Here is a 13,085-nt window from a genome sequence, read left to right as displayed (position 1 = left end):
CCGAGGTAGTCGTGCGTCGTGAAGTGCGGAGCACCAGTAGCTCGTTTCTAGTAAACGCCAACAGTCGTCGATTGAGGGCGCTGCTCACAGAAAGTGGGCTTAGCAGACCATATCACCTCGCGTAGCCGCCGTTGTCCGGTGCAGCAGTAATTTCTTGGTCCTAGTCATTTGTTTGGTGCGGGTGCCATCTGATTGTCGCATATTAAGAATATTCAAGGCAAAGCGGTCTTGTAATGGACGGCCATGTGCCATTACATTGCGCGTCGCATGGAATATTGCACTTTGTTTGATGTGAGGTACAAAATGTGAGTTAGTATGGAGATAATTATGGCCTGCACTAAAAATAAAGAAATAAAAGAAATCCGCGACCACGTATTTTTACGAGGAAGGCGCCGCGCGAGCGGGCTTAAGCACACTCATCGTCGGCAGCGTCCCTAAGCGGCAGCCGCTGGAAGTCATTGCTCCCGATATAACTTCGGCGCTCTCGGTCGGCGCACTAGACAGTATATTCTATGCAGTGTACTCAAGACTTGCTCCTGCACTGACTAGGCATGGCCGATGTGCCCCGCTGGATGTAAACAATGTACAGAGCACTTTACTTTTTAAAAATGGCAGAAGTAGCCAAGAGAAGTTTATGTTATAGGTGGCTAAAATCAAGACAAGAGTAAAATTTTACAAGTGATGGCTATGTCGCTTGAGCCACCGCCTGATTTAAGGGTTCAGTCTTATCCATCTATCATCCATCCAACGTTTTCGACGCGCTGGAAAAATAAAGTGGACAAGCATTGTGAAACGATCAGACGACGCTCAAATTATGCAGCTGAAAGTGAACTAATATTAACGAAAGAACAGCAACGTGTTGAGCGATTTGCTCACTACATATTTGATTTCGGCTGCCCATCACCGCCTCCGGCAGCTGACAAGCCAGAGGTTTCCTTCGTTGCACAAGCATTTAGCGATTTCACCACCGTTGAATGCCCTCTGATTTTGAGCATAAATATTCAAATGGAAGTGTATGTGTGGTCGGGACGTGTTCTGCCCAAAGACCAGTATAACTTCACCATGCAAACTTTGAGTGGCCTGGCTGCAGTGGTTGCACCTCCTACGTGCGTTTGGCATAAAATATGCATGCGTACAGTACCCACAAGAAGAAAAAAAATACAGACATATTGATCCATTTGCTTCTTCGCAAATTCAGTAAATGGCAGTATGACAGAAAACAAGTACAGTGGATTTGCAGGTAGACTACAAAAATGAGTAAGTACGCAATGTACGTGGTTAGTGAAACAAACTGAGCAAACATTCTCGGACATTTGTCTTTTCGCGTGTCCAGCAATACGGGCGTTTAAGCATGAGCCAATTACTTGCTCGAACTTCGGGGATACGCGTGGCATCGATTACGCGATTTTCTTCTGTCATCGATGGCTGCAGCATACAACCAACACTTTGATTATTCTATGTCTTTCCCTCCCCTCAACACGTACGTGGCCGCGCTTTTTTTTTAATGAAAAATTCACCTTCAATTGGCATAAACTGAAGAAAAGTTACGGACCAAATGTAAACGGGCCGGGTAAATTGGTGCACTCTTAGTTTATACAAATATTGAAACATGTGTGCATATTTGAACGCTTTTTATTTTAGGAAGAACCAATGCAGGAAATACATGAAACATTTTGTTAACCAAATGAAGAGGTGACGAACTCTCGGTGTAAACATCATATCGCGTTGTTTGGCCCGGGGATTGAAAGGGAAACATTTGACAGAGGTCTTCCTGCATAGTTAACAATTTAATTGAAGTTAGAAAGAGCGCCAACAAAAAGTGAAAAATGCGTAGTTTTGGAACCTACTCAGTTCTTTAATCAGGTGTGACTGCAGGCGAGTTGCAGCCAGCTTGCCTTAATTTTAAGCCCTCGTTTATTCATCCAACGGGTCACAGAAAGCAGACCGGATGTATAGAAGGGAAATGGTACCAAGGGAGCGGTTAACAATGCCCCGCGTCAGCTGAATGGACCATGACTCAAAGCCTTCTGCGCGGGTGCCACGCGGTGTCCAGCATATGGTACCAACGGTACCTTCCAGGTCAATCTTGTGGTCAGACGCCTCGCAGTATTCTGCCGCCCCGCTCTGTTCCCTGTTAATATGGTTGACATCCGCTTTGTTCTGATTCATTCTTTCGGCGAAGTTTATGGTTTGGCCAGCGCATGTCGCCGAGCAGTTCAAGCAGGGGACCTTGTATACATATTTTCTAATGCATAGCATCTTCGGCTGGCCGTTTTCGAGTGCTGTAGAGCACTACTAACTTAATATATTAATTTATTGATTACTGTATGTATACATACATCTTGATGAATCGTTACAAAGCAACAAAGTGAACGAAATATTTCAAATACGTGAGGAATTTCTGTACAGTACGCGCGGAAAAGAAAGTAGAAAAAGAGCCTTTTGAAAAAATTACAAAGTTATCGCAGGATAGAACCCGTATCATCTATTTCTTAGCAGAGCACGGTACCGCTCGTCCACACCAGCACCGGTGAACTGAATTTATAAAACGAATATACAATCAATGAACTGCTGCGTTTTGGTTGCTTTTTGATTTCATCACATTCGCAACCACAAGTGCTACAGTGATCCTTGAGCATCCGTAATATATATATATATATATATATATATATATATATATATATATATATTTGAGCGTCAATCTGTTAGCTCACAGCAGTAATCCCTGCGCTACACCAGGCAGCGTGGCAGTGTTCCCAAGGTACCAGCGCATGCGTGTCTGAATTCTGGCCTTTCTTTTCTTTGGATTTTTTCGCGCAGGACATTGGTTTTATAGCTCTTCGAAGACTTGCGGACATACGCCTTTTATCTGCGTCTGCGTTTTGCAAGTTTGTGCGCGCCGCTTTCCTGACTTGCAACGATTCCAACTTACCACCAAAAAAAGGTACCGCCGCTATCTGGATCCGCGAGAGCCTTGCCGGATTCCAAAACAGACTGTGCACAATCAACGCATGAGGCAGGAGCAGCAGCATCATGAAGACGACGGAAGCACTGATTCGTCAGAAAATGAAAGAGAAAGCGCATCAAACGGTACCTCCAGTGGTCCTCATGACCCAGCTCACCTGACCTCATCAGCAAATGTCACTTCATCACCGTCACAGATTGACCGTGATGAGTACTTTGACTGCGACGAGAGCTCTGAACAAAGTGAGGCAGAGGCGGAAGACGGCGCTGGTCTCGAAAACGACGAGGTGAAAGACTATTTTGAGAGATGCTCCACCGAAACATTGCCGAACCAAACATTATCGAAGGCAGAGGCATTTCTGCTTATTTTATTTTATGTCGTGCATTCCGGGCTGTCGTGGACGCAAGTGGAGGGCCTGCTAATTCTGGTTAGCACACTCTGTGGCACTGAAGTTTTGCCGCAGAGCAAGTACATGTTTCGAAAACTGTGGAAAGACAGAATGGAGTCTGTGAATATGCATTTTTACTGTAGCACATGTCTGGCTTACTTTAGCGTAAAAAATGCCAACGGAAGCCGTCAAGGTATTACTTGCGCACCATGTGAGCGTTCCTTCAGCGTTCAAGAACTTGTAAGAAGAGGGAGCTTCTTCCTAATCTTCAACCTCAGGAGAGAGCTGTATGGTAGAATAATGCTTCATTCTGAACAACTCTATAGCAATTTGAAGGCACTTTCTTCGGCAGCCTATGGGATCTATGGTTACATCACGCATGGTCGTATGTAGAGGAGCATCAGGCGCCAGCTGAAGGTGAAGTGGTGCGACATCACAGTTTGTCTGAACACTGATGGGTCACCAGTTTTAAAGTCTAATAAGTCCAGTGTATGGCCCATTCAGCTTCTAATCAATGAGATGCCTTTCAGCTTAAGATTTCAAGACGTCCTCATTGGAGCCTTATGGTTCGCCAAACGGCACCCACCAGCCCTGCTATTTATGAAAGCCTTTGTTGACGCCTTCAACAAAGTTGGAGTTATCACCTGGAAGCACGCCGGGGAAACAATGGCATCAAAAGTGTATGCGACGTGCTACTCTGTGGACTCGCCCGCAAAGGCAGCCTTGCTTAACATGCTGCAATTTAATGGCTTTTTTGGATGCCGTTGGTGCATTGAGGAAGGGACCATTATAGATGGTAAGTGTATGACACGTAATTTTTCTTCATTAAGGTGCAGCACTGCTAATCTAGAAGCAGTGGTTAGTAAAACTGTGTTGTTCAATGAGTATCTCTTGAGTGAAAATATTGATTACAGTATCAGCCTGAGAAATAGAATCATCGAAGCTCTGTGTAACTATAACTCCAGTGTACCTCTTATCCTAGTTCATATTATGAGGTTGATGAAAATTAAGACATCATGGAAAGGAAATAAGTAGTAAGGTATTAGTGTGTGAATTGAGCTAGCTGTAATGTTTGCTTCTGTCCAGTCGCACAGTACATACGTTTCAAATGATAATTGTCTTTGGGTATGAAAGTTGTTTAAATAAGGACGTAATCCAAGTTGAACCTCGTTATAACGAAGCCAAATTTTAAGAGAACATTCATTATATCTGATATTCATCTTGAAAGTACACTTACAAATTCCAGCACAAAAAGTCTGCCAGTAAACCGAAGCAAGGGGCGCCCAAGCTGGAAAGCGCAAAATTACAAAAATGCACAATTTTTGAATTTAAATTTTGGTGTAGACACGTGAAAACTAACCTTTCATTTCATGCTGGAAAGCAGAAATGAGCACGCAACTAGGGATTCTGGTCATGCGCACATATTTATTTAAAAAGTGGCGTGATCTTTGTTTGGCTGCACTTCACGGTATTTGACAGGATAAACTTCTCGATGAAGTCAACAAAGTGCAGCGCGGTGCGTGAATGCACGGGCGATTCAAACATGATTCTTCCTGTGGGCAATTGAGACGATCTCAATTTTCTATTCCTTGAAGTTTTTTTTCGGCTGCTATGAGTCTTGTGAATGCAAAGAAAACTACTTTGTTATGAACGATTGAGCATCAAGTTTTGAATTTTTCTTCCCGTTATATAGATAGAATTCCCATAGAAAAAAAGCGTGGGTCAACCAAACCGAATTTTTTTTTCCTTTTTCCCGACAATTCGCTATATCTGTGTTCTTTCTAATGAGGTTTGACTGTATCTATTATCACGCTACTTGTTCATCTGATTCTTTTTTTCATTTCCATATAGAGTCATGCACACACCTGTCTAGAGCACTGAAATGGCGCACCATGGAATACAATCTAGTATTTCAAATGATCTACGGCTCGCACCAGGCCATAACATGAATAATGTTTAAATTATGTTGATTTTGTAAGCTGTATCAGGTGTGCCAGCCAGTCGTCATTATCGTATATGCACTGAATGAAAGCGTGACGCCTGCGCTCAAGACATGTGTATGGATAACTGCGCAGTTTTGACTTTCCAAAGGAGAACGTATATGTTGTCTTCCTTGTTTTAGTTTTGTGGATCATCGTGCCTTTTGTGCATGTGTAGTGGCTACACACTGTCATGTGAACATAGCCTATAAATACCTGGAAATGAAGGCCTTAGCTTTTAATAGGGCCTTGATGCACTCTTTATGACAAAATTTGGATCTATGATGCTGCATAGTTTTTGCCAGCTGATTCAACACAAGAGTAGCCATAGTTTTTGGCAGAAGCCTAATCTCAATTCTGTTTTCTCAGGGGTCCTTCGCTATGTTCCGGGCCGAACAACAGTGCGAGAACGCACACACACCGGCGTGCTTGAGGACATGCGTCAAGCTCACCTGCGCAAGGAGCCAGCGCACGGAATGAAGGGGCCATCGCCTTTTATTCAGTTGCAAGGCTTCAATCTTGTCTGATGCATGCCGCCGGATGTCATGCACTGTGTCCTTGAAGGCGTCACAAAACAGCTGCGGGACCTGTGGCTCTCTGCAACTGAAGAAGCCTACTACATTGGACGGCGCATCAGGGACCTTGACAGCCGTATTCGAAAAATGAAGCCCCCAAGTTCATTTTGTCGGCTCTCACGGCTTGTCTCTGAACGAGCTCACTGGAAGGCCACTGAATGACTTTATTGGCTGTTTTATTTTTTACTGTCCTGTTTGACAGATGTACTGCCATCTACATATCTCAATCACTTTAGTATGCTCTGCCAGGGAGTGTTCCTCCTCCTTCAAGCTTCTGTTAGTGATGCTGATTTGCAGGAAGCAGATGATCTCTTGTCGTCCTTTGTGAGCAGAGTGTATACACTATATGGGGCCTCCGCTGCAACATTTAATGCGCATCAACTGGTCCATATTTCAAAAAGCGTTGAGATGCAGGGCCCACTTTGGGGCACATCTACGTTACCTTTGAAAATGTCAACGGCCAGCTTGTTAAGCATGTAAAAGCAGCACAGAGAGTTCCACTCCAGGTTGCAGAACGCTATATCATGAGGAACTGGTTAAGGACAGCAAAAAAAAATATATGTCAGCCTGCCCACTTTTCTAGAGAGCAAGCTTAACAAGATAATGAACGCGCGCCGCTTTGTGAAGTCGAGAGTCTGTATTCTTGGAGCTCCACTGCTGTCTGCGCGACTAGACAGTCCAGTGGAAGAACTTTTTATTAGAAAGTACGGCAGGTACCAGGCATGACCCATTATTCACGCTTTCAGCTTAATAATTTAACCATTACTACCACTTCATACACCCGGGCCAGGAAGACTTTTTCTTCCTGTGTGAGAATGAGCGATGATATCTACTGTCTTGTGACTGATATATGCTCAGTATTACTGGATATAAGGAAGGTAGTGTTAGTTTGTAAAGAGCTAATGACATTGATAGCAACTTGAGAGGAGTGAGTTACATGCACAAGTGCTACTGCTCTCCACAAGGGAGAAATCTGCGCCTTTACTCAAGTGATGATGTCTCCGCCCAGTGTGTTTTTATTGATGGTGTTGATGTTAGCTTTGTATCTGATGTGCCAAACAATTACAGAATGAATTAATCGCATCACAGTGTTTACTCGAGAACTGAGCTCAAAGGAAAGCTGTCAATGTGGTCTCAGATGCTTTGAGAAGTTAGCATTTTCTAAGCATTCCACCTCAGAAATGCCGAGGACTAGGCCATAGGGAAAGCTTCCGTTGTATCATCGGTGGGTATCCAGCAGCACTGGATACCAAACCCCCACGCCTCTCACTTGCGTGGCGGATGCTCAAATCACTTGGCCACCGCTGTGGTAGTGACTTAGAGCAAGCTTTTGCTGTGTACTTTTGTACTTTAGATTAGTCCCTAGTTCAGTTGATTTTGCTGTTTTTGCTTTCTGTTGTGGCAACTTTAAGAAGTTTTTTTACTGAAAATTGCTGTTCTTGTTTGAAACATTTGAAAACTGTTCCATATGCTTCATGGCTAAGTGTGTTCAGTGTTGTTGGATTGCAAGTTTTCTTAGCTGCACTGCCATTTTGTACTTTTGTCTTTAGCCCTGCCGCTCTCGATATCATGTGATGCAAAGGTTAAAAGAAAATTTAGTCAGTTGTTATGGCATGTTGTGTGCATGTAAAACCTTTGTCCGTAAAGTTTAGAGATTGATTTATTTTCTTCTCTAGATATGATTCCCCAAAACAGGAGTTGCTGTCTATGTGTAGCACAATCTTTTGGAGCTAACCTGAGCTATTTATGTTAATTGCTGTGGCAGCCGCTAGACTGCATTGCATGTAGAAAAATACGTTGTCCCTAGTCGTCTGCACATTCTATACTGTGAGTGAATGTGGAGAGATGAACGTCCTCCTAGAAAACCGTGTAAACATAAAATTCTGTGTAAAGCTTGGCAAGACAGCTACATAGACATATGCGATCCTTCGTGATGCTTACGGCAACGAGACATTATCGCAGACGTGAGTTTTCAAGTGGCACAAGAGGTTTGCTTAGGGGAGAATGTCGGTGGAAGACGACACAAGGCAGGGGCGCCCTTCAACCTCCCGGAATGAAAACAACGTGGCTCGGATCAGGGAAATCGTACCGAAAGACCGCACCATTACAGTCTTCATGCCATCAGATGCTCTCGACATTAGTAAGACAACATGCCACCAAATTTTGCCTGAGAACTTCGGGAAATGAAAGCTGAATGCCATGCTTGTGCCGCACTCCCTCACACAGGACCAGAAGGAAACGCGGGCATCAGTTAGCGCTGATTTGCTTTCCGAGGCAGAGAAGGATGCTACATTCGCCGATTGCTTCACTGCTGAAGACGAAACATGGTGCTTTCAAAGCGATCTTCAAACAAAGAGGCAGAGCGCCGAATGGTAGTCCACAAGCTCTCCAGCGTCGGGAAAGGTGCGGCGTCAAAAGACCAAAACAAAGACGATGCTGATAGTTTTTTTCGATGCCAGCTAGAGGTGTCATACACCACGAGTTCTTCCCACAAGGGCAGACGGTGATTCGGGAGTTTGATATCCACATGCTCCAACACATGCGTGATGCACTGCGACGCCGTCACCCTTACTTATGGGCATCTGGACAATGGAACCTTTCCTACGATAACGCAATGCCATTTACTGCTCTCAGCTTGACAAAACTTCTCGCCAAGCACAGCATTACTGTACTTCTCCATCTGCCATACTCGCCTTACCTCTCCCCATGTGATTTTTTCCTGTTTCCTCATGTGAAGAGAGCACTAAAAGGTCGCTGGATGTAGAGCGTGCAGGCCATTAAAGACGCCATGACAAAGGAGCTGACAGCCCTGCCATAAGAAGCGTTTTCCAACTGTTTCCGAGAACACAAAAAGCGTTGGAATCTGTGTACAGACTCCAATGGAGACTACTTCGAAAGGGTGCTGCGCAAATGATTTCAATGTTAAACGAAATTTTTTATTGGACCCAGTCCCGGAACTTTATGTACAAAGGTTGTAGTTGGTGTTCATACATTCTTGGAATGGACATTTATGTGTATAACATGTCTGTTAAATAAGTATGGCTCAGCTTCATCATAAAGGTCTTGGAAGAACCAAATGGTCCATCTTTCAAAAAGCGTTGAGATGCAGGGCCCACTTTGGGGCACATCTACGTTCCCTTTTGAGAATGGCAACGGCCAGCTTGTTAAGCATGTAAAAGCTGCACAGGAAGTTCCACTCCAGGTTGCGAGAACGCTGTGTCATGAGGAACTGGTTAAGGACCGCAAACAAATATGTCAGCCTGCCCACTTTTCTAGAGAGCGAGCTTAACAAGATAATGAACGCACACCGCTTTGTGAAGTCAAGAGTGTGTATTCTTGGAGCTCCACTGCTGTCTCCACGACTAGACAGTACTGTGGAAGAACTTTTCATTCGAAAGTACGGGCACGTACCAGGCATGACCCATTATTCACGCTTTCAGCTTAATAATTTAACCATTACTACCACTTCATACACCTGGGCCAGGAAGACTTTTTCTTCCTTTGTGAGAATGAGCGATGATATCTACTGCCTTGTGACTGATATATGCTCAGTATTACTGAATACAAGGAAGATAGTGTTAGTTTGTCAAGAGCTAATGACATCTGAAAGCAACTTCAGAGGAGTGACTTACATGCACAAATGCTGCTGCCCTCCACAAGGGAGAAATCTGCGCCTTTGCTCAAGTGATGATGTTTCCACCCAGTGTGTTTTTATTGATGGTGTTTCTGTTAGCTTCGTGTCTGATGTGCCAAACAATTACAGAATAGATTAATCACATCACAGTGTTTACTCGAGAACTAAGCTCAAAGGAAAGTTGTCAATTCTGATGTGGTCTCAGATGCTTTGAGAAGTTAGCATTTTCCAAGCATTCCACCTCAGAAATGCCGAGGACATGGCCATAGGGAAAGCTTCCATTGTATCATCGGTGGGTATCCAGCAGCACTGGATACCGAACCCCCACGCCTCTCACATGCGTGGCGGATGCTCAAATCACTTGGCCACCGCTGTTGTAGTGGCTTAGAGCAAGCTTTTGCTGTGTACTTTTGTACTTTAGATTAGTCCCTAGTTCAGTTGATTTTTGCTGTTTTTGCTTTCTGTTGTGGCAACATTAAGAAGTTTTTTTACTGAAAATTGCTGTTCTTGTTTGAAACACTTGAAAACTGTTCTATATGCTTCATGGCTATGTGTGTTCAGTATTCTTGAATTGCAAGTTTTCTTAGCTGCACTGCCATTTTGTACTTTTCACTTTGGTCTTTAGCCCTGCAGTTCTGGATATCATATGGGATGCAAAGGGTGAAAGAAACTCTAGTCCGTTGTGGCATGTTTTGTGCATGTAGTTGCTACCCACAGTCTTGTAATGGACAATGATGTGTGTACCATGTCTGTTAAGTAAGTATGGCTCAGCATCATCATGAAGATCTTGGAAGCACTTCTATGGTGTAGTGCGTTTGAAACCCAGAGGTTATGATGTTTGGTTGCTGCACGGGCAAAAAGGTTCACGAATCTAATGCGTGTTACTTACCCTTTCTCTTCAGCTCTTTTTGCTGCCACCCTCTGTGTGTATTCATACCTTTTGTAAATACATGTATTCCCTTAATGGAATGTTAAAAATCGTTGAGCATGTTGAACATTGCATAGCTGTTAGTACTGTACTGTCTGGTAAGAAGCGGTTCTCATTACTTTGGCATTCTCTGCAAGTTTCAATTTATGCCACTTAGAAAAATATCTCTTCGTTTCTATGACTCAACTGAAATGAACATGAGCGCCCAATCAGCTGCATATTGTATGCACCATTTTGTATTTCTCTTCGCTTGCACAAAAATAACATTCCGTTGCTTGGAATGATGCCGATATCAAGCATGGGCCTACTGTATTCTTTACACGGCCTTTTTTGCTCAGTGTGCTGTGCTGTCCTAGTCCATATACCTGTGACACGAAGTAATTGAGGCCCTCTTCTTTTGCGGGGACCTTACCTGCTTTATACTTTTGTCCTATGTACAAAATAGGCTGTTCGATTTTGTGCCCTTTCTTATCATTTCCTTGTCTGGTCTGTATTGAGTTTAAATTTTTGTCTAGTTATAATCATTATGAAATCAATCAAAAAATGCATATACTAACGTTTGTTGTTCATGCCATGCCTTAATTGTGTGGTGTATCATATATGTTATATGGCATAGAATAAATTCACTTGAAGTGGTGAAAGGTTTCTGTGTGAGTTTTTCCTTTCCTTAGTGTCAGAACATATAAGCCCAGTTGCTAATGAAAACATTACAGTAACCGTGAAAGTGGTGCCCCAACTCTGGAAGCGGTGCTGTTTACAAAGCATTTCATGTTAGCTAGCTGCCTGTAACTGAAATTCCTAACATTAAATTACTTTTTCAGTAATTTTTTGAATATGACGTGTTTTTCTTTGCATATGTGACAAGCTGCAAGTTGTCTACAAGACCATTCTCAGCTCTAGTGTATACATAAAAGCTCCCCTTGTGCATGAAAAAAAGGGCATATACTTGTTCTACGAATAAGATAAAACTATTGGTGGACTAGCTGGTATTGACATAGATTGCAAAAATTATTTGTGGCATAATAGGCTCGAATATGCCGGCAAAAGGGAAAGACAAATTTGCGCGCGCGGCTTGACTTAATTGCAGCTACGAACCACTAGAACACCTATATTGCCTCCGAGCTGGCAGACTCAGTTAAGGTAACAGTACACACAATGCTCTATTGCATTGAGAACGCTTTCAGCCGCATTGTAATGCACCCCGCGGCAATGGTTTTTCATGCATATGACACATACCCGCACGATAGTACATTTCAAGCTTTATGCACTGGCGAAAAGCGCGCTCGGCCGTTGATCGCCCCACTGCTGCGTGTAATATCTATTACAACCGAATTACGCTGCGCGCAGTTCGTGAGATATGCGGCTACAATTATACTACGATACGAGCATATGAAGAGAGCATACCGATGAATTGCTGTGCAACAAGCACCGATATCGCGCTGCACCAAAACGCTGACAGCAAATATCCGAAATCTTCGGATGCAATGCATGTAGCTACGGTGTAGCCTTCACGCAAAACGATCGAGGCTTGAAATAAGATCAGAACGTTTGCTGCGCGCGATCGACAACACCCACGCCCGATGAATTGGTATTCATATGCACGGACGTACCATTCGTGTTTCGAGACCTAGAGTATAGGGATAGCCGCATGCAAACAAAAATCGTATGAGAATGCACTTTTGTTGATAGTGGTGATACAGTGCCTTTTCTCAGTTTGCTTCAGCTCCCTCCCGCGCTACAGAATATGTAGTGCCGATCTTGTTCTGGTTTCTCTCATCGATACACTCTGTTGCGAAAACAGCATCTGCTGCGACGACAGTCTCTTTTTTTTTGTCGCGGAAAAGCCCGTTTGTTGCGACGACAAAATTATTTGTTGTCACTACACGAACTTCAACAACAGACACGTCAACAACAGAAGACAACAAGATAATTTTTGTCGTAACAACGCACTTTTTATCACGACAAAAAAACTTGTTGACAACAAAAAAGTTTGTAGTAACGAAAAAAGGTTTTGTTGCGACAAAAAAAAGTTTGTAGTAACGACAAGGCATTTTGTTGTGACAACAAAAATGTTAGTAGTAACGACAAGACGTTTTGTTGTGACAACAAAAATGTTTTTATTAACGACAAGACGTTTTGTTGTGACAACAAAAATGTTTGTTGTTACTACAAAAATTTCTGTTGTTACTACAAAAATTCTTGTTGTCTTTTTCGATCGGGCAGTCAGGAAGCATTCTCACGAAGGACACTGGACGCGGTACTGAGAGAGACAAAAGCGAACATTCTGAGAATGTTGCAGAGCGCAATTTGGCCGTGGTAGCGGCGGGGCTAATGATGTCCTGAGTGGGGACGCTGCACATGCAGTGAACAGATTAGCCGAGAGAGTAGACGATATAAGGGCGATAGCATAGCCAGCGCCTCCTCTATAGAGAGGGCGCTGGCAGAGGAGGCGCTGGCATAGCAAGTGCAGATAGTGGTGTGCACAGTGCCGGAGGTTCAGGGACGGAACGGAGAGGTTTCCAAAGACGTGGTGGCTGTTAATCGAGAGATAAGGAGGTCATGAGGAGAAAGGCTTTGAAATGGCAGGCATAAACAGGGAAGTGCATAGAGCAGGCT

The sequence above is a fragment of the Amblyomma americanum genome, chromosome 9 (assembly GCF_052857255.1).
Source record: "Amblyomma americanum isolate KBUSLIRL-KWMA chromosome 9, ASM5285725v1, whole genome shotgun sequence".
Taxonomy (NCBI): domain Eukaryota; kingdom Metazoa; phylum Arthropoda; class Arachnida; order Ixodida; family Ixodidae; genus Amblyomma; species Amblyomma americanum.
Note: the sequence above shows the minus strand (reverse complement) of the source record.